The sequence below is a fragment of the Melitaea cinxia genome, chromosome 11 (genome assembly GCF_905220565.1).
Source record: "Melitaea cinxia chromosome 11, ilMelCinx1.1, whole genome shotgun sequence".
In the NCBI taxonomy this organism is placed as follows: Eukaryota; Metazoa; Arthropoda; class Insecta; order Lepidoptera; family Nymphalidae; genus Melitaea; species Melitaea cinxia.
In genome coordinates, this window is record NC_059404.1 from 3,322,309 (window position 1) to 3,345,265 (window position 22,957).

The 22,957-nt window shown below is 30.8% G+C and overlaps 2 long non-coding RNA genes across 2 annotated transcripts; both read left to right on the forward strand.

Moving 5' to 3' along the window:
- Nucleotides 1–1,025: 1,025 nt before the first annotated feature.
- LOC123657687 lies at nt 1,026–22,500 on the forward strand. Its single transcript, XR_006743737.1, has 3 exons — nt 1,026–1,110; nt 6,178–6,183; nt 22,489–22,500. It is a non-coding gene; the product is annotated as an uncharacterized LOC123657687 (long non-coding RNA).
- LOC123657686 lies at nt 17,251–18,654 on the forward strand. The gene is made up of 2 exons (XR_006743736.1): nt 17,251–17,891; nt 18,367–18,654. It is a non-coding gene; the product is annotated as an uncharacterized LOC123657686 (long non-coding RNA).
- Nucleotides 22,501–22,957: the final 457 nt, after the last annotated feature.

Below are 22,957 nucleotides of genomic sequence, written 5' to 3' on the forward strand. Positions count from 1 at the left end.
CTTTACCGAAATTTTTTTTCAAAGAAAAGCAACAAATATAAACCTTCTTATAACATGTATTATTCCTTATTGGAATGAAGTAGGCGCAACCTCGTCCAATTTAACCCCTTGAAGACACAAATTTACAACCAATGTGGGAGCTTCGCGCGCATTCTTTCCGCATACATGCAAACTGTGAAATAACCTCCCTCCTGAAGTTTTCCCCAAACGTGTCAGATTATTTTATATTTTTATTTAAAGAAATAGTTAATTTATAATGTAATATTTAAAAATATAATAAGTAGGTTGTTTGTCCTCGTCTATAAAACGAATGTTCCGACTCGATTGGCTCATTCTTGTTTGAGACATCGACCGGTACGGAGCTCTCGGGAAAAGAAAAGATAGGTATTAATAGTTATGGATAGGGACATAAATTGTTACGAGATATTTAATTAATTATACGCTTCTTAAAAATAAAAGTATTTGATTTCAATGATCAGATAATAATCTTAGTTTAATAAAGTATGAATAATAAATGAATTGTATTTTTTTTTTTACATTTTTCTTCCTTTTTCTTAACAAGCGTCAAGAAAAAGGAAGAAACATCTTTTCCCTAAAAGCCGGCAACGCACACCCAACTCCTCTTATGTTGCAGATGTCCATGGGCAGATGCTTTCAAATATTCGTTTGCCCCTATTGTTATAAAAAAAAGTAATATAAATATTCATTAAAAATATTTCAAATTTTTTTATCCTACACAATGTATCTATAAAATGTCAAACTTTAAAGTAATTAATCCTTAAACACAATATAATTTTACCTAACAATGATATTGTGTTTAAGAATTAATTACTTTAAAAATTTGACAGAATAGTAATAAATGTAATGCGCATCACTATATTTTATTTTTAATTTAAACTGTTACCTTCATCAATAAACAAATTAATGACACAAAAAAGTTCTTGATATCACACACAGAAACACACAAGCTACAAGCTTCAAATACCCGGTATATTGAATGAAACCCGGATACCCGGGTATTTGAAGCTTGTAGCTTGTGTGTTGTTGTTTCCAGATGTAAAATATTATACGTATTCTTTTAAAATGAAAATAACCAGTTAACATTTTTCAGTCTCATTTGCTCTATCACAGAGAGGAGGCCGTCTTCTCATCTTCAAAGGGTACTCGTACAGCATGCAAAAATTTAGAAATGATCATTTTACCTGGAGGTGCACGATGGTCCAACCGGGGACGGCGAAACGTTGCACGGCGAAACTTTTCACAACCTTGCAATACAAAGTTATTGAAGATATTGGCAAACATTGTCACAAGAAACCGAAGTTTACGAAGAATGCAGTGAACGATACAGTTATGAGGATTTACTAGATCTAATCATTTTGTTTTCTTTTTTGTGCGAACCGTGTATATTTATGTATATATATTTTATTTTAATTAAAAAATTAACATCCACGGGCTAAAAATGCCCATGCCTTTTGTTAAAAATGTATTATAATAAAATAGGCGATTTATCATTAGAACTACAAATCGATAGTCCTGTTACTGCCTAGTAAAGCTAGGACGTGGTACGATGCTTTTTTTACATTTTTTTACATTACATTACATACTTACACATAATATCATTCATTACAGCATATACTTACATATAATTATCTATCTATACTCACATATATACCTGTCCCCCACCTATAATTGTTTCTGTGTATTGATATTGAAATCTTTGTGATGATTAATTTAATCCCCTACCCCAGTCGGCAAGTTTGAATATTTTATCTATCTCTTGAATATGTTTACTAAAAATAAAATTTTGACGTAAGCTCCATACAAATTGTATCAAAAACCTCTCGTTGGTAAGCAAAACCAGATATAGATAATTGAAAACGGCCGTTATTCAACTGTTACTATTTGTTAAAATCTTAATTACCTTAGTATTCTTTAATGGTTAATTGTACATACATATTTCCGGCCAGTAGGTAATACTAAAATTACTAATTAATATCGATGTATTAATTAGGTCTTTAAGCTTAAATAAGCAATAGTTTGTAGAATCTCGCGCTTACATTTCTTTTTGTACTTTATTTATGAAAAAGTAATTTACCAAAAGAAATACTACCATTAGTTTTTATTATTGCTCACAAACTGTTGTACGGCTTTACTTGAACTAAAATACATTTGAAGAAATTTTTACTACGTGTAGCACAAAAAATACCCTCTTATTATATTTTACAATTTAAATAATACTAAAAAAAATTTGTATATTGAAACGCGAACATGTTTTCTTCTTCTGAATAAGTTCTGTTTCAAATTCCGCATAAAAACTTTTTTCCCAAATTTTACCCATTAAGGGTTCCGTATCCAATATTACTAAAACTCTCATCGCAATTTAAAATATTACTTTTGACTTCTAAGTGAGACAAAAAGTGTGAACTCTAAGGGTGTCATTTCTCTAAATGGTTATTGATTGTATATATAAAAAAAAAGCCACCCGACCAAATTTTATTTTTCAATCGGTGTTCTTGAGTTTTTCAAACAACACATTTTGTAAATATAAATGAAGATTACAATTTCATTTTATTTATGTCATAAAATTTAAGTAGATCATAATCCAAATAGTTTGTACCTCCTGTCAACCTTTTTTTTAACGTGGGGAAAATCCATTATTGATACCCTCCGGCGTGAGGACAGCGCCTGAGGGTAATGTCAGACTCCAACTGACTAAATAACCACAACGCATGAGCAGTCATCCGCCTGGGTGGGGCGAGATGGAGTTAGCATTCGCCATCTCGCCCCGGCACCTCCTGTCAACCTACCACAGCTATGGCTATTATACTCATTTGTCTATTAGTCGATTGTCGCCCTTTACTGTGGCCCTGTCGGCCTTACCTTTATTAGTTATCTTTCTTAGATTTCTTTGTAAACCTATAGTCATATAATAACTACTAATATAATAATTTATTTTAAGAATTTTTGAACACAGTATATGCACCAACTTTGAAATAAAATAGTATTTGCCGAATTTTTACCAAAGAACACATCAATGTGTCAGTTGTTACTAAATTTTCTTAATAATGTTTTTTTTTTTTGAAGTGAAACTTCTTTAGGCGCATGAGGGGTAAAGTTTTAAGTTTTTACGGATCAAAAGCGTCACGGATTCACGAATTTTAAACGTCCATAGCGCATTGAATACATAGGTTCTCGTCCGATCACCGAAGTTAAGCAACGTCGGACGCGGTCAGTACTTGGATGGGTACACCGCGTGACGTTGGCCTTTTGTTTTTGTTTTTTTGTTTTCAATTTGTTAAATTAGTTTGCCGAAGAAGTTTCATTTCTGACATGTGTACTTTGTACGCACGCAATTTTTTTTGTTTTTTTTTTTTTTTATATAAATGATGATATATTCGTTTAAATTTAAGTTAAGTTTAATTTAAGTTTAGTTAATCAATGCTAATAATTTTAAATTAATAAAAAATAAAAAAGGGTTATGTCACATGATGATCAATATTTTTTAATTACTAAAGAATGAAATTATTCTTAGATGGAAAGAACAATAGAAATAAAACTTTAAAAAAAAATTCATTACAACTATTTGTCTCGAAAAGGGTATACTTAAATATTAAATTTTTAATACATCGAATAATTTAATGTATCGCATGTTCTTGGAAGAAAAATTATACAAGATTAAGTTTATTCATAATATTAACATTACACATCGCGTCGTTGTTCAAATTTTATTTTCAAGATTAATATTATATAAAGTCAAGTTTTAGTTTAAATATGTAAATATGTAAACTAACATAATAATATCGAACTAATGTCAAATTTTGACTGTATATCTGTAATTAGTGCCTTATTGTTGAAATTTGATGTTTTGAAAAGTTTCAAGAATAATTTGTGTGAGTATGCTTTAAAATACAAGTTATTATTATGGTCAGAATTAATCACGGTCAATCAAACCCTATTGTAATAGGTCCTTAGTCTACAATTGTACAACTACAATTCTACGAGTATATAGGTTATAATATGTCAAAATCAAAAAATATTGATTGAAATCGTTTATAGTTATAAACTTCTTTTTTTTTCTTTTTTTTTTAGTATGACAAATTTGCAGAATTCGGGCTCCTTTAAATCTAGAGCTAATAAGACTTATAAGCTCTGGCCAGTGTGTATTATATTTTAGGGCATACTCCAAATGTGTTTCTGTAAATGAGCTTCATTATAACCTCGGTAAGAGAATGAATGGCACTGTTAAAATGACTCGTAGCGATGATTAAGGTCTATTTAGAAGAAGAGTTTTAGAGGGGTCTATTATCATTAGTATAGAAGTATAAACTACTTTTGAGGGTACTATTGAAAAACTCATGCTACGATACCCAATGAGTGTAATATGTGAATTGTGGAAAACAACTGTCAAATATCTATAATTCTACAAGTTTGTTATTAGATGAAAAACGATATAGTAATCTAGGAAATGTTTCGAATCGATAAAATGATGTTAGTCTTACCAGAGGTTATAAGCTCGATAGATATTATATTTTGAATGGGTACCAATATATTTTCATTATTAAAGTTTGTTTGAATTACCATGTTAAAATGTTATTTTATTTGAGGGAAGCAATTTATCCAAATAACTTAATTACTCGTTAGAAATAATGATGAAAATTTACTGTAAATAGTTGTTAATATATACTTTCCAGGAACGTTTATATGGAAAAAGAAAAGAGGCTTAAAGCGTCTACACCTATTACTTTCTGGGTTCTCCTATAGACTTCAAAATCAGAATGCCAATGGTAGCATCAACTGGTGTTGCTCTATGCGAAGGAAAGGCTGTAAGGCCACAGCTGTCACCTTTGGCACAACGGTACAATCATATAAACTACATGATCACCCGCCGCCGAGCCTGGATAATGCAACCGCCGTATCAGAAGCACATAACGCTGAACTATTGATGTCCTATGGTTGTCGACTATAGTAAAATAAAGATGAATTAATTTTAGCTGCTGAGAATCCAATTAATGTAAAATTAATTTGTTGTGGGACCATAAGATCTTTTGCAGGGTCGTATTCTGGGTTAATTTTTCTTTATGATATACTAGCTTTATTGCGGCTTCGCCCGCAAAATTCTAGATAGGCTACAAGTGTCTAGATCTATTTAGACTGAATTCTGACAGTATAAGAGTATAAGAATACAGTATAAGAATATGCTGTATTACGGCATGATTTTACAAAATTTCGTGATGTTTTTGTTCTGTAAAATATATATAACAAAAATATGTTATCCTTGAATAAATCTTTTCTTTTGTGCCTGCTTGAACTCAAATACAATTCATTCAATTACAACTTGAGTCAAATACAACAAGAATATTTTGTAAAATCATAATTACTGATATTGAAATCATTTTTAGAGCAGAATAAATAGTAGTTGAGTTCATTGATTCTTTCTTTAGTTCATTTGATTGGTCTCATTCATTCATTCTTTGTTTTACTTTTTGTTACATTTTTTTTTTTCTACATTATATTTCCTTATTTTTTTTTAATCGCATGAAATAAGTATGTTACTTTTTAACGTATAATATTACAAATCTTTCGTTTAATCAAAATGTGTATTTTTTTATCTAGTTATAGTCAATATTATTAACATACAACAAATGTAATATTTTTATCGTTATACATTTAATTAAGTGCTTTCAATGTTTAAGATTATACGTTTATGTCTATGTATGTTAACGGCTCCAATCATTTGTCCTGTTGTAAGAAAGTTGTTAAATAAATTAGTTATTAATACATTACTAATAAATTAATTATTAATGTTGTTTTTATTTTGTTCGTTGAATGATAATGATATGAAATGAAATGAAAATATTTATTTCGCCATAAGGTGATTAGACAGACATTGAATGTCAAACAATTTTACATTAAAAAAAATAGTAAAAAAGTCATTGTAGCTAATAATTTTAAAATTGCTGTAATATCAACATTAAGTACATTATAAACTTAGTTAATGTTCCTAATGTTGTCCAATAAATAAGAATATTTTTATAAGGAAAAAAAACTCTCGGTCCCTCCAAAATTAAGGTCGTAAACAAAAAAAAAATCAAAGTACTTGTAATTTGCTCTAATCTTCATGTAAAATTTAATTATATTTGCTTGTGTATTATTTGTGTTTCCGGACCCCCAACACAGGAGAAAGTCCTACTGGGGGCCGTTAAGTGTGAAGCGTTTATTTATTTGTTTATTATTATTATTAATTAAAAAAATATATTTTCACTAAATACTATTAATTTCACGTTTGAACAGATGATGTGTCAATGTATCACACATCACTTCTCATGACAATGTATAGTTAACATGTATTTATCCAAAAAAAAAAGAATTTAAAATAAAAATTGAAAAATAATGTTACTATAAAATATTGTACAGTTGCTTCAGTACGAATAGATTGACAATATAATCATGTCAATCTATTAATTATATGCTTATTATTATTATACGCTTGAAGACAAAAGTCTTCGAGCAATGCGTCCTGCCTGTGTTAAGATACGGAGCCGAGACGTGGACACTGACGAAGGGACTGGTCCACAAGTTTAAAGTCGCTCAACGAGCAATGGAACGGGCTATGCTTGGTGTTTCTCTCAAAGATAGGATTAAAAATGAGACTATCCGCGAAAGAACGAAAGTTGTTTAAAAAAAAACCCTAACTTAGGAACCTCTCACCCTACTCATCACTGACCATAACAAGATAAAATGGAAATAAAAAAAATCACGATAAAAAAAATTAAATTTTTAATGATATTCTATCTTATCATATACGAATATATATAGAACGAATCAACTTTTCGTATGATTTTAACGTGTAATTAATTATTACGTTAATTGTTAATTAGCTGTTCCGCATTTGCTTTGTGGTTGCCTAAAAAGTTCTTTATAAATACTGTCAGTGAAATTCAGGTATCAAGTTTCTTCTTAGTAAGCTTTTTGTCAAAAATTGGGTCGTTCATCAATGTGCGTATTTGTGGTTCCACAAATATTCCTTCTTTGAGTTGGTGCCACTTAACTTTGAAAATCCTGTCAAATATAACAAAAACCAACTGCCTATTTATTTATAGCCTTGACAAAAATTTTCGTCATACACATTTTTTGTGGAGCGAGCGGCAAATGGCATTGATGGCATGTTCACATTAAACCAAGATCTGAGATTAAATTAACACTAAATACAAAAAAAAAACTTAGGTGCCCATGCTTTATCTTGATTTACAGCATGTCTAAAAGAGGTAAATATGCACTTCCCACTTTTTCAGAAATATTTTTTGTTTGTGATTTCACAACATACTGCCCGCAAACGTAATAAAACTTATTTGGTGCATTTAAACAGATGTGACAACCACGTAGTCCAGTATTTATGTCGGATTTTCAAATAAATATGTACAAACATGTCAAAATTTTCGAATATAAATGATAAGTTAGCAAAATAAAATAATAAAAAGTGTTATACATCAAAATTGTGAACTGTTTCTTATACGCCTATAGCGAATGCAGTTGAAATAAAAATTAATTGACATGTATCTTGATAACTAGACGAGATGAATGACACATATATTTGGGACTTCTAGTCCTAATCACCTATTCAATCCAGCTAACAGTTAAGACGGTACCAAAATCGTGTAACGCAGTGTATTTATACTCGTATATTTTAATACCGCTAAATAGCTTAGCTTAATAAGCTAAGCTAGATATAAGTAGGTATAGTATTATAAGGAAATAATAATAATACAAAAAAAAAAACAAATTGTACCATACATTAGATTAAGAACCGGTCGGTGAACTCACGTCTCTTTTGGAGACATTAAAAACATAGTCTAACTTGAACAGCGATGTTGCTGAGTAACGCCTACCTTGAAATAGAAAAAAATAAAAATAAAAATGGCATGTTTTTAGAATAAAAAAGGACATGGGTTCATAAGCCCGTGGATGTATATCACTTGTAAAAAAAAAATAATACCGCTAAATAACACTCACTGAACCAAATGCCCTGAACTCTACTGTTGGTGTTACTATTGAAAAAGTACATCGATATAGCCAATCAATGTCTTATGTAAAGTATAATATTAATTATTTAAGTCAAATATTGTAACGTTATACAACATTGTAGTCAAATATTGGAACCGTGACAATATCTATAATTTTACAAGCAAGCAGCATTTAAAGTTTTTTGTATCGATGAGATGATGTTAGTCTTACTAGAGGTTATAAGCTCGATGTATATTATATTTTGAATGGATACAAATATATTTTTGTTATTAAAGTTTATTTTAATTACCATGTTAAAATGTTATTTTATTTGAGTGAAGCAATTTATCCAAATAACTTATTTACTCGTAAGAAATAATGACGACAATTTACTGTAAATAGTTGTAAACTAATAAGTTATACTTTCCAGGAACGTTTATATGGACCAAAAGAGGTTCAAAGCATCCACTACTTCTACTCTCTGGGTTCACCTATAGCGTTCAAAATAAGAATTTTGATGGTAGCGTCCAGTGGTATTGCTCTAGACGACTCAAAGGCTGCAGAGCCTCAGCTGTCACCTCTGGCACAACGGTAAAGTCATATAAACTACATGATCACCCGCCGCCGAACTTAGTGAACGTAACAGCCGTATCAGCAGCAAATAACGCTGAATTATTGATGTCCTATGGTTGTCGATTATAGCGAAATGAAGATGAAATAATTTCAGCTGCTGAGAATCCAATTGACGTGAAATGAATTTGTTGTGAGAACATAAGATCTTTTGCAGGGTCGTATTCTGGGTTAATTTTTCGTAATGGTATACCTACTAGCTTTTTTTAGCGTCTAGATAGGCTCCAAGAACGTAGATCTAACCCATAAAATCTTAAGAAATTAAGTTTAAAAATAATGAGTAAAAAGTTTTAGATTTAATATTAATTTTTCAAAAAAAAATGTAATTTATTATTATAACTAAGGTCCTATTTTGCATTGCCTTTTGACGATATTTTTAAAATTTAAAAAATAGATAACTAGGTATATGAGAACAATTAATATTGTCAATGTTGTATTGAAGAGCAAGTCCATATTTGTAATTACAATTAATAAATTGGCCAGACAGTACAGAAGCTGCCTTTTAGCTTAGCCTGTTTAAATCTAGGTATTAATGGGCCATAATACATAAAAAATAATTAGCATAGCGTTAAATATTTAGTTTATAAATAGTCATTGCAAAGTTTACAAACCTTAAAACAAATATTAATAGCTTATATTTTTGTAACACCATTTATACTAAGATGTTAAAAATATGAATGCAATTTACATACGTAAACTCTATTTTTTATAGACTGCATTTATGTTTTGTAAAATTTATGAATAATTATTATTTTATTTTTTCTTGAGTAAATAAATAACAACAACATTCATACTATTATGGCATTAGCAGCACGATATTCAAATTCAAGAAACAAAATTTACAAAATAGCTTGAGACAGTGTTATACTCGTATATATATATTAATGTGACAGTATAAAAATATGCTGTAATACGGCATAATTTTGCAAATTTTCATGATATTTTTTGATGTGTAAAATATATAACAAAATATCTATAAATGCTTAGGTAGTCAAATACAACAAGAATATTTTGTAAAATCATAATTAGTTACTGATATTGAAATTATTTTTACAGCAGAATAAATAATAGTTGAGGTCATTGATTCTTTCTTTGGTTCATTTGATTGGTCTCATTCATTCATTATTTGTTTTATTGTTTGTTACAATAAAAAAATTTCTACATTATATTCCCTTTTTTTTTTAATCGCATGAAATAAGTATGATACTTTGTAGCGTATAATATTACAAATCCTTCGTTTAATGATAATGTGTATTTTTTAAATTTAGTTATTGTCAATATTATTAGCAAACAACATATGTAACACTTTTATCATTATATTGATTTTAAGCTGCACTTACATTTAATTAAGTACTTTCAATGTTTAAGATTATACGTTTATGTCTATGTATGTTAACGGCTCCAATCATTGGTCCTGTTGATATAAATTTGTTAAATAAATTAGTAATGAATAAATAACTAATAAATAAATTATGATTGTTGTTTTAATTATGGTTATTGAAACTTAAAAAAATAAATAAAAAAGTACTTTAATGTCGCTTAATAACATTAACTTTAATGAACCAAATTTACTTGTATTACTAAATGTACTTTCAAAGGTGCAGTTCGGGGTGAACTGCTCTTTTGAAAGTACTATTGAAAAGGTATGATGATATAGCAAATCTTATGTGATTTATAATATTCTAATATCTATAATTTTACAAACTTGTTATTCGATGAAAAGCGGAATATATTGGGCGTGTTTTTTTTTTTTTTTTTAATTCTTTATTTATAAAGCCATACACCTATATAAGGTTAAGTCGGCTAAGGGCGTGTTTTGTATCAATAAAATTATTTTTATACTAGAGGTTAACATCTCGATATAATTTTTTAATAAATTTTATTTGAATGACCATTTCCAATTGTTATTTTATCAATTTATCCAATTAACTTCATTACTTGTAAGAAATAATGACGACATTTTACTGTAAATAGTGTTTCACTAATAACTTATATTTCCAGGAACGTTTCTATGGACCAAAAGAGGTGGACGGCATCCACTCCTACTACTTTCTGGGTTCACCTATAGTTTTCAAAAGCACAACGCTGATGGTAGGATCTCATGGTATTGCTCTAGACGTCTTAAAGGTTGCAGGGCCTCAGCTATCAGCTTTGGCACAAAGGTACACGCATATAAAATACATGATCACCCGCCGCCGAAGCTACAGAACGTACTCGCCGTGTCAGAAGTAAATAACGCTAAGTTATTATTTACGTGCTAAGGTTGTCGATTATAGCGAAAAAAGATAATATTTTATTATTAGAATAATTAATTTTAGTTGCCAAGAATCCAATTAATCTGAAATTATATTGTATTGGGAAATTAATTTATATAATTTAATAATAATAATAATAATAATAATAATTCAAACTTTTAAATGAAATAAAAAATATATGGCTTTATTTATTTTTGTCGACAGTATAAAATAACATAAATAATTTTAAAAAAAGTTTACTAGTAATATTTTAGTTTTACAAACGTTATATTATACAGTCGTGTGACTGATATTACGTCACTTTTCGTCATTTTTCTTACGGTTTTAGTATCACATTTTTTTCAGTTCGATCGCTCAGCCAAATGTCAAGCCAGCCATAAAGAACTTCGTTCCAATATTAATTGTTATATAATAATAATTAATATTTATAATTCGCAAGGTTGTATTCTAGGTTAATTTACCTTTATGGTATATTATATTAACTAGTGTGTCGCTGGAGGGATCCTGTTGCCTGCAGATCCGGTACCCCCCAATTAAAGTGTCTGAAGGCTCCCGCAGAAATTTGGTCGGTAGTGCACCTCCAAGTGTTGAAGCCGACATAGTCTAGGACTGCCTACCCGGGCGTCCTGGATATCACCCGTAAATGAGTTCCCCTGCGATAACAAAAAAAAAACCCGGACATCTAAAAACAATTCGTAACATTGAACATACAAAGAGAGTATCACTTTGTGCAATATACTTATGTCATTATAGGTATATTCTTACAAATCTGTTGAATGAAGTAAATATTGACGTTATTAGTTTCATATTAGAATCGGTATTATTTCAACATCATTGAAACGTCCAACGACTTTGTCCGCTTGGAATTTGGCCAAAAAATATTGGTTCAGTTCGCAGAGTCCATAAATATTTTTTTTAAATAAAAGTAGCCTAAGTTACTCCTTATTACATCAGCTATCTGTCAGTGAAAATCCCGTCAAAATCGGCCCAGCCGTTTTATAGATTAGCTGGAACAAACAGACAGACCGATAGACAAAAATTTTAAAAAAAGTTATTTTGGTGTGTGTACCGTGTATCTGCATTTAGTAAAAAGCGGTTATTTTAATATTACAAATAGACACTCCAATTTTATTTATTTGTATAGATTGAAATTTATATCATTAGTTTTATATTAGAATCAGTATTATTTTAACATTGAGGCAATATCGAAACGGTACTAATACTTGTATATAGTGTATTTTAATACCGGTATATAATAGCAATATTTGATAAGTTAAGTATAAAATTGACCGGCCTTGTATAATTCAGTTAATTTTTTAAAAATTGAAATGTTTGATTTTTTTTTACTTTCGTTTCTATTGTTTTTTTTTTTCATTTGTATAATATGTAGGTACGACTTATTTACATTATTCATGAAAACTATTGTATTTTAAATATCTGTTAAATGACGTAAATAAAGTATTCGTATATTATTAATATTCTCGTTTCTTTCAACATAGTCCATATTGCAGCCCAGCTGCCTGCAGCCAGCAGCCCATATTGCATGTCTTGCAGAGGCTAGCCCACAAAATTTAAAATTAGGTGTTGTTTTACCTATTGATGTGGATGAAATTCGGGCGTAACGATGATCGTTAGATCATTGCAACTTGCTAACGCTTCTGACAAATATCTGCCTTTTGAAAATTAAACTATACTACTATATTACTGTACCTTTCAGTATTAATATTTATTAACTTTGACAAATATATAATATTGTTAAGGTATATTCGCCTGAGATGCAGCATAAGGTATTTAACTATTTCTTTTATATTGATTGATTATTTCTGCATTAAGTTAAAAAAGAGGAATATTCATGCCATAAACTAATACATATCCCTTTACAGGTATACTTATACCATCTGGAAAAGGAAAGCATCCACTTTTGATGTACAAGAATTTTACTTACACGTACAAAGTTTTGTCTGGTAGCGGCGTCCTCTGGCACTGCTCGAGACGTACGAGAACTGGTTGCAAAGCCTTCATAAAATCGGATCCTGATCATATCGACAGAATCCATGCGGTTTTCGACCAACACTGTCATTACCCACGCTTGGGAGTGATCAGACAAATTGCTCCGAAAATTGCCCCACATTATCTTAAATAACCATCTGTATCCAGTTCTAAGATAGAATCTAAGATTCAATTTGTAGGAAAATAGGAGATTTACACTAATAGGTTTTAAAACCGAGTTGTTAGTGTGTTTTTTTTTTGTGTAAGAATTTTCACGACATATCGGCTTTGTCCATTCTATTAATTAAGACTTCTGTACTCTATCACTGCAATATGTACATACATGTTTTTTTTTTTTTGGTAATATTTATAAAAGAATGAACTTTTTCGTTGAAATTATACAAAATTGATTATGTTAGTTTTGTAAATAATATTTTTTTACGATTATGCATATCATGCAAAAGAATTTGTTGAATTATTCAAGATTCATTCATAAATCTTTAGAAGTATAGGCGTTGTTATTAAAAATAACTATTTACGTATTGCAAAATGAACGAATTTTACTCAACGTTTGATATCATTAGTTATACATTTTAGGTGTACTAGTTAATCTAGAAATATAGGTAATCCTTTATCTGGATATTATCTAGAAAAATAAATATAAATAGCAATAATCAATATTTAAAAAACATTAATCTTTCAGACATGATAAATAAAAAATCAACCAATTTTTTGATATCCAATTATTTTCAACTTATAGCAGATGCAATAAAACTCAGAGAATATAGGAACATATATACTTACTGAGTTTTTTTAATGCTCATTTAATAAAAATCTTTTAAAAGATAGATTATTTAGACATATACTGTAATGATAATTCGAAACCCATATCAAAATTGCTAATTATCATTTAGTGCTGTTAACATGCCAGAGATGTTGTACAAGGTGCTTTTAAAACTATGTCATCAATTTAAAATTCAATTCTAGAAATGTATAACTTTAGTGACAAAAAAATATTAAATTAGTTACTGAAAATTTACTTGACATAATTTATAAATTTTTGAGTAATATGTACTTAACTTCATACATTAGAAGTGCCTTTGGCTGAATGATTATAAAAATAACTTAAGAAAAAAGAATGTGTTTTTTATTATATAACAGGTACTTACTATCATTTTAATTTTTTAGTAATTTTATGAACATTTTGTCGCAATTATCTGTAAAATACTCAAGTAGAAATTATAATAAAACACTGTGAATCTTACCGTATGAGTAAGTACTTAGCAGTCTAGTCAACGGAGCCCTATTTTCGGCATCAAATTAAAATTATTGTTTATAATTTTAGATAGATAGAGATAGAACTGCTGAAGTCAGGACTTTTTTATTGGAAATTTCCTTCTCTTTAAGCAACTTTTTTTTTATAATTTCTTAAATGTTAATAGTTTCAGAGTTAATAACAAAATACGAAATCCCTTTTTTTTTGCAACTTTATTTGTTAATATCTTTTGCGCTTTTTTGCATGCTAGAAAATCCTTCTGATCAGTTTTTCTAGACGTCCTTCCAGATCGAATGAGCTATGGCTCACATTTTTAGCAGCTTTATATCTATTCAAAACGTATTTGAACTTGTTGACTAGACTAATAATAAGTTTGTTCGCATATTCATAATTAATTTATTTATCTCTAAGATAAAATAATACTGTAAAATTTATTTAGTAAATAAATTTTAAAGGCAGTATTTCTTCTGCATAACTGTTTATTGCAAATGTAGCATCAAACAGTTTTACATGTTTTTCATCTACCTAATTTGATTTATAAAGATCAACTGGACAAAAGTTGTTAAAATAACATGAAATTAACTATTATTATATTATTTAAAATAGTTTTTATTTAATTTTAAATCGTCTAATTATTGTATTACCCGTGTATTGTACAACTTTCATTAAATTGTTTTCAATACTGACAATTGTTTTTCATTTGAAAAATGTTGTTTTTATTTTCTATTATATTGAGACTAGATAATTTTATTTAGCAATAAATTTGTATTAATATAAAAACTTCTAGATTTGTATTACATTTGTCAGACCGTAGAATGAATAAGTTTTATTTTTCAGTATGTTTTGTGGATAGTGGAAAAAAGAACCCGCTACTCATGTACGACAACTATACGTATAAGAAACAACGTGTCTGCGTATCTGGGCGAGTCATTTGGTACTGTTCCAACAGGTACCTCGGTTGTAAGGCGTACGTCGAGAGCATTGAGGACACTTACAGAATAAGTGAAGCAAGTCACAATCATCCGTGCCCAAAATATTGTAGGACGAAAGATGGTAGATGGATGAAGATATAATAACTTTTGACTGTATGGAACTTACCACGATTATTACTTTGGGATTCCAGATATTTCGATGACGTCACAGATGCCATAGTCGCGGTTGACTGATGAAGTTATAATCCAAATTCGGATAAGGGGTAAAAAGATCAAGAAATAAAAAATATGACACATTATAATAAAAAAAGTCACCATCAGCACCGATCTCCTCTAAGTCACAGTTCACGTCACGAGTTCAATCTATAGGAAAAGCATATCCATCGGGATTTTGATAGATCTTGCAAAACAGCATTGTGTGACTATGTTGTCACTACCATCTCATTGTAGATTTAAAGTTTAACGTCTGGATCGCACTTCCATGGAGCCCTTAATTTCTTACTATAGTGAACAACTTTGGTTGTTTATCAGAGAAAATAATAGACCCTTAACACTATACAAATATTGTTAAACTACACTCGCGTGCAACTGAATCGACTCAAGCCGTATATTGGTATTAAAGTTCGATTTTGAGAAAAATGGCTTATCCGATTTTCTTGTTCTTTTTTTTGTTTGAAAGCCTAATCTTTTCTCTTAAAAAATGCTATCCTAATGAGAAAAATCGGTTGAGTATTTATTGATAAAATTTAATTTGACAAAAATGCATAAAAAATGAAGAAAAATGAAAACAACAACATAATGAATAAAAAATTTATTTTTGATAGAAGTAAAGAAAATTAAAATTTTCAATACTTTGTATTGCCTCCCCTAGCTTTTATAACGGCTTGCATGCGATTTTTCATTGATTTTATCACTTTTTTGATAAAATCTTGAGTTATCGTATTCCATTCTTCCTCTAGCGTAGTTTTGAGCTCCACGATGCTTGATGGAGCCGTATCTCTAGCTCGCACCCTCCGTTTGAGCTCATCCCATAAATGCTCAATGCAATTCAGATCAGGAATGAGGGCTGGCCACATCATCGTCTCAATATGCATCTCTTAAAGAAACTGGCGAGTAACACTTGCTGTATGACACCGAGCATTATCATGCATCAATAGAAAATCTTCTACTATGTACCCTGCATAAGGTACAACATGATCGAGAGGAATGTTTTCCACGTACTTTTGAGCTGTTAGACCACCACTCCGACCACCACCAGGCACGAAAACAAGCTCGGTCTTCCCTTCATATGATATTCCAGCCCACATCGTGACTGAACCACCGCCATATGATACTGTTTCAGCGAAAGAGCATTGCGAGAATTGTTCCACTGGACGCCTGTATACTCGGTCTCTTCTATCATTGCCATGGAGACACATTCTGCTCTCATCAGTGAACAGGATGGAGCTCCATTGCTCAATAGTCCAATTGAGGTGTTCACGAGCAAATTAAAGTCGGGCTTGATGGTGACCTGCAGTCAGTTTCGGGCCTCTGGCTGGCCGTTTAGGAGTTAAATTGTATTTCTTCAGCCGTCTTCTAATTGGCCACTGACTGACAGCCACTCTTCGAACCTTTCTGAGCTCCTGTTACACATCAACGTCCGTGAGATAACGATTTCTCAACGAAGTTGAGACAATGAAGCGGTCGTCCGTCTCAGATTTGCTCCGGTGTCTATTGGTTTGTGGTCTCCGAACAAAGCCACCGGTCTCTTGAAACCTTCTGTATACTCATGAAACAGCTGATTGGCTCATGTTAAGTTTACGAGCGACTTGCCTTTGATTATGGCCCGGTTGCAACAAACCTACAACTTAGACCGCTGCTTCTGAGGTAGTGTCCATTGGATCGCGAATAAAATACTGGGAGCTTAAGGAGATGTGTACCTGTCAACGTCTGACGAGTGATTGATAAGAAATATGGGTCACGTGAGCTCTTATACATGATTTAGTCTCGCAACTCATGGGTACCGCAACGGGTAATTTCTGTAACGCTCATGTTTGACCGTATTTATTTAGAAAGTTTTTTCATTGTTTATTTGAAAATGGCTATATTTATGAAAAAAAATATATGTCTTTGGAATAAAAAAAACTTTTACAAAAATCGGATAAGCCATTTTCCGAAAAATCAAACTTATATACCAATATACGGCTTGAGTCGATTCAGTTGCACGCGAGTGTAGTTGGAAAAGCCTATATAAAATGCCAAACTGGAGAAATTACTGCAAAAAGCCAAGTCGATTTTATGACCGCTGCATAAGATTTTGAAGCGGATTAAAAGTCTAAATATATTTCAACGACAGTTGCCTCCCACACGGATATTCCTCTGTAATTGGAGAATCGTGATACTTGTTACTCCTGATATTTCTTCTGTGAAGAAATCTCTCGTAGTAAGAAAGAGAATAGGCAATACAGGCTGTAATATCGGCAATAATTTCAAGTTCTTCTCATAAAAAGGACCTTGATAATGATCAAGTTAAAAATCAAATAAAGAAAACAGCGAAAAAAACGTATAAAAAAACAAGAAGAAAATAACAAACAAGACAAACAAGAAAGATATGATCGACAGTGACTCTTCAGACTCGGATCCTGGTTCTATATCTGGTAGTAATACAGACTCGTCCGACGAATTTGCAACGACAAATGAGTGTGAGATTGTTTTTTTCTGTAATTAAAAATATAACGAGGATAAAGGTGTGAAGAATGAATACAGGGCTTAATGTGCGAATTGTGGGTTCACGGTGCTTGTGGTGGTTCATTCCGGTTCATACATCCGGTTTATACATTTAGAATATTAATCTCTAAGTTCAAACTGAACAGTGAACACAGATAGTGTTTATTTTGACTGATTAGTTAATATATTTTTTGGTTATTTTTTTTCAAAACAAATTGATTACCTAGATAACTAACGACGAAAAAACTATTACAAAGATGAGATATTTATTAGTTTCTAAGAAAAAATGGTACCGATTACTAAAGAAAAAAGATAAATATAATTTAGAATACAATATTCCAAATTACCGGAAACCTTACGTTAAATCACGTTTTCGAAGTTTTTTTATTCGATTAGAATTTTGAAAAGTTTTCCAGTTTTTGTTTTATTTGATTATCATATTATTAAAGTTTAATAATTTTTCTATGATTTCATGCATTTTACTGAGCTATCTCCTTTCTCTTTCATTTTTTTCCCAAAAAACAAACCAATATTCTAACTATGCAGCAGTTCTCTATAACTAAGATGTATTTTTCAGTATCATTTTTGCCAAGCAATCGAAAAAAGAACCCACTACTAATGTTCAACAACTACACGTATAAAAAACAGTGGGAGTGTACTTCGGGAAAGGTCATCTGGTACTGTTCGAAGCGGAAAAGAGGATGTAAAGCATTTGTTCACAGCAGAGATGGGATATTTACACCTGGCGATCTGATACACACGCATCCAGCTCCACCATACATGAGAGGCAATGATGGGTCATGGGTAAAGTTATAGAGAAATACACCAAAAGTCAATAACTAATAATAAACGCCTATAATAAACACGTCACAATCACTGATTTAGAAAATATTCCCAAAAATAATAAAAATCCAAATTTTACCTTTGACACGCTAAGTCACTCTTTCAGGAAACTCGCTAGGTTCTCTAGGTCGCTAGGTCACTAATTATATTTGCTCGCAAGCGAAAAAAAGACCAACTTCAATTTAATACGTAGGGAAAAACTCTTTTTGTATTTTACATTTCAAAAATGAAATTTCTCTCTCAGTTTCTCGCCCCTTTTCTTTTGTTTTTCTTTCCGCAAAAATGGGTAAATCCAACGAAGAAATTCGATATATTTTAGTTTTACTTTAAAAATGGAAAAAAACAGCTCAAGCCGCAAAAAAATTGTGACATTTACGAATCTAATGCAGTGTCAGTAAGAGCTACACAAAATTTATTTAAGCGTATTCAGTCAGGAAATCTTGATGTCAAAGATGCATTTTGTTTACTTTTCTTCGATCTAATACATCGTACAAGTAACAAAATGCAGGTCATCGAAAAAAATAGTCAAATCAGCATTGTAAGTCATAACTCAAAAAGCACTCGTCAGATCATGATCAGACTCAAATGGGACCACACGACAAGCATCAGATTTCGATTAAAAAAGGAATCATCAAAATCACCCAGTAAAAGTTATGAGATAACCTACATAAAAAATAAAGTTGAATTAAGAAACTTGCTTTTTTTGAAGTCGGCCAAAATATTTAATAAACCAAATTATGGTTGGCAACATTAGTATAAGGTTCTATAGTTCATTTATCACTTTGGTTACCTACTTTGTTAAACTGTTTCAATTACAAAATTTTAAGTTGACAGAGATTTATGTAAATATTAATGAATTTTAAGAAACAAAAAAGTATTTTTTATTATCTAAATGAAATATATTTAGAGACGATAGGTGTAATTAGTACCTATTAAAAATTTCCTAGGATAATAAGACGATGGGATAATAAAGATTCAAAGCGAAAATATATTTGTTTTATTGGTATTTAAGATTGTATATTTAACGTTCCTGGCCAGGCTTTAGGAAATGTTCTGAATATAACCTAATAAAACGTATTTTCTTGCAGCATTTTTTAGAACGTCAAGCCGTGGCACAAGGCAGCTTGTTGTGGATGGATATTCTTTCATCTGCAGAAGTTACTGCTTGAACCACATTAAAAAGATTTGGAAATGTGCTTCAAACGCCGACTGTACCGCCAAAGTACACACAATCCAAGATGAAATTGTGTCTCTGAACAACGATCATAATCACCCGTCGAACGCGCTCACCGCACTCGAGTGGAAACTGACTCGGCAGATCCATTTAGTTAATTAATTTAACTATTATGTGTAAATTGTTATTAGTATATCGTCCTTAATTTATTGGGTTTAAGGATTGGAAAGATAAAATGATTATATTTTAATGGGTTTGACTCTCATAATTAAAATGGTGAATTAAGAATTAAAAAAAAAATTAAAATAGCTGTTTCGAAAAATTCTAACAGTCATATAATATGACTTTGACGTGACATCATTGTGTTAGCAAAACAGTCACACATACATTACACAAAATGCGTTTTTAAATTAAGTTGATCTATACCTACAAAAGTTATGTATGTACGTGCATAACTTACGAACGACTGCACCAAATCGCATATCTTTTTAACGTCTGTATTATCAGGGCACAGATAAAATAAAAGAAAATATTAAAAAAAAAAAAACTTGATATATTCAAGAAATAAAACATTTGACGGTACTAAATTCAACTGCTTTACTATAATATAAGAATTAACTTAGACGTAACATTACCTCAAGAAGGACTCAAGGCTAAATAGGAAATGTTATAACTCTGTACCTCTCAAAAGAGAGCGAAAGTCCAAATTGTAGTCGAATAAGCCTTATAATAAGGAATTAATTGTAATATTATCGTAGGTTTAGTGTTACTGTTAAAGTTTAAGACATATTTCGAAAAGACACAAAAGCCACATAATTATAATATTATTAAGTTATATTTTTATTATTTTAAATATTAATTAACGGTTGGCACTGTTTATAATGTTACTTTGCTTTTGGCAATTTTATATACAGATGTAATTATTTTTATGCGTTTTTAGGATATAAGTTTTATTATTTTGCAAACCATCAAATGCACGATTTTATATTTACACAAAATTTCATATTAGCACTTTGCTATTAAATTACCTTGTATATAAATAGTCTTTGATTTACACTTTTAAATAACTTATTTATTTATTTTATTTATTTATTTTATAACCATAATCCACAGTGTACTTATTTCAAAGATACAGAGCACTATTATGGACCCCGCTGAGGCACGAAATAATTAGGTAGAAAAGAGGAAGCGCTTTGCGTTATATATATCGTAATATAAACTATCTGTTCTTCTACTATCTGTTCTTATTCTGCTCTGTAAAACTTAATTGTATATTTAACGCATAAAATAAGAAACTACACATTTATTTTGGTATGGCTACTATTTTCGTATAAAATATTGGGTTTTCGAAAATACAATTACAAATGATATTATAAGTTGAGCTGGATATTTATTTGTCAGAAAACAATCCTTAATTGAGGTAGGGCACAGGTGGATATATCCTGCTCCAAATTCTCCAAAGTCAAATATTCTTTTGTATGGCATATTATAAAATTATTTATTTCAGTAATAGTATTGTTATGTGGAATATTTCAAGGAATGTTAAGGTATGTACGGTCGGCCAAGAAAGTGGTGTACCAGTTTTTATTTAGTTTCCTTGTCATCAAAAATTACAACAAGGTTCGTTATTAAAAGATATTACTGTAAGAGACATACAATAATGACGTAAACCTAATTGATAAGTATTCATACGTCATTATTATACATGACATCTTAAACTCTATTAGGTACCTATAAATAAAATAAAAAAGGACATTAATTTTTACAAAGAAATTGAAATGTTTCCAAACAAAAGTCATAAAAACTATTTAAATAGACGAATTCCATTTAATAAAGAAAACTAACAATTGACATTTTGTCAAATATATTAAAATAATTTCTATTATTATTTTCCTCTAAAATCGATATATTTTCCGCGTTATTTACTCAACTGCATATAAATATCATCTTCAATGCCTGCCAACTTGACCATTGCCGAAAGGGCACAAATAATGCCGAATTTAATGAGAGATGCAGTATCAGTGCGATTTCGCGGAATTTGAATATATCGAGACGTTGTGTACGGTTTCGGATTCGTCGTGAAGGAGAGGAAAGAAGTTTGTTGGATCGCAGAAGATGTGGTCGCCGGCTGCACTCTCCAATAACGATAGAGAATTCATGAGACGGGAATATGAAATCAATGGTTTTAAGCCTACAAAACATTTTGCGGATTTTTAAAGATGTTCAATGTGAGTGCCCAAACAATAATCTACATTACATGGGGTTGCGTCACAGGCATTACGCCAAGAAAATATATTTGACGGATGCTCACAGACTTGCTCGTCTGAGCTTCGCCAGAGAGCACTTATATTTTGATTGATCTAATACAGTGTTTTGTGATGAAAAAACTTTTAAATCCGGTCAGGATGGACGTCTTTACCTTTGGCGATATAATTCAACATGGTATAGTAATGATCACGTAATCCCAAACAGAGAATCAGGTCGAATTTCCGTAAATATTTGGGGCTGGATGAGTGCGGATGGCGTAGAAGAATTGTGCTCGCTACCTCCTCGAGCGACGGCTGTAAATTATATCGACGTGCATCAGAATGCCATGCTACCGAGAGTCTGTAATGTTTACCCGGAGAACGAAGTGTCACAATTTGATTTTGTTCAAGATAATTGTGCAATTCATAATGCTAGGATCGTAAGAGCCTGGTTTCGTTTAAACACTGACGTAAGGGTAATTCTGTAGCCCTCAAGATCACCGGAACTCAACCCGATAGAAAATCTTTGGGGCCTTATGGTCCAACGATGGTCGCATCAAAATGAAAGAACCAAACAAACTATTATTAGTCACTGTAATTCTATTTGGGAGGAAATGCGGCGAATCGATATATCTGCTCACGGCTTGTTGGTTCAATGAGGTCTCGTCTTTTAGAGGTTATAAAAGCGATGGCGGTTACACCTGTTTCTAAATTTTAAATTTTTCCAACTTATTCAAAATGTTACCATATGACTATGTTTATGTTTATGTTTTTTATATTAAGTATTTTAACAGTGCAAAGCAGGACAGCAGGCAAAAATGGGGACAATTGGAGGAGGCCTATACCCGAAAGGGGCCATGACAGATTAATCTCAGACACCTTATTGATACATAGTTTTCTATATA